Source organism: Pholcus phalangioides, unplaced genomic scaffold, assembly GCF_987345545.1.
Source record: "Pholcus phalangioides strain wild (caught in Gottingen) unplaced genomic scaffold, Ppha-v1.0 ptg000003l_1, whole genome shotgun sequence".
Lineage (NCBI taxonomy): Eukaryota > Metazoa > Arthropoda > Arachnida > Araneae > Pholcidae > Pholcus > Pholcus phalangioides.
Genome location: NW_028301596.1, coordinates 7,905,482 through 7,906,226, shown reverse-complemented (window position 1 = coordinate 7,906,226; position 745 = coordinate 7,905,482).

Genomic DNA, 745 nt, shown 5'->3' with positions numbered 1-745 from the left:
AGGGGGGGAGGGGGTCAAAAATGGCTAAAAATTTGCTTACATAATACTTGAACGGCCCTTCTGAATTATCTTACTCTGAAATTATTTTTTTCCAAAAATTGCGAATCTTTATTGATTCTGGAATTATTTCTTTTATTAATTCTGAAAATGTATTTTTCATTAATTTCTATAATTGATTCTATTAATTCGATTGTCTGTCATTAATTCTGAATTTTCATTGGTTATGAAATCATTTCTTTTGTTAAAATTCTGATTTTCACTTATTCTGAAACCATTTTTTTTTCCATTAATTTTGAATTTTCACATTGATTCTGAAATTATTTCCTCCATCATTTCTGTCATTGATTTTGAATATTTACTTATTCTGAAAAGTATTCCTTAAATTCAAAGAATTTTTAATGTATTCACTTATTTAGAGTGCACATATTTTGTAGACATTTCTTGCCATTTCTGTAATCCCGTTCACTTTTTTTGGATGCCGATTTACTGCTAAGGTATTCGATAAGCAAATCGGTGGTGCTTTACTACTATTTTAGTAGAGAAGTATCGATTTTTTATAGTAGTATGACTTTACTAAGTAATATTACTCGATAAGTAAAATCGAGGTTCAAGAGAAGTGGGGGGAAACACAAAATTGTGTTTTGTTCCCAGACCCTAAAATTCGTTTAAAGGGCCCTGAAAGTTCTTCAAATTATAAAAAAAAAAATAATACAAAAATACAAAATAAAATAGACACCGATTATTA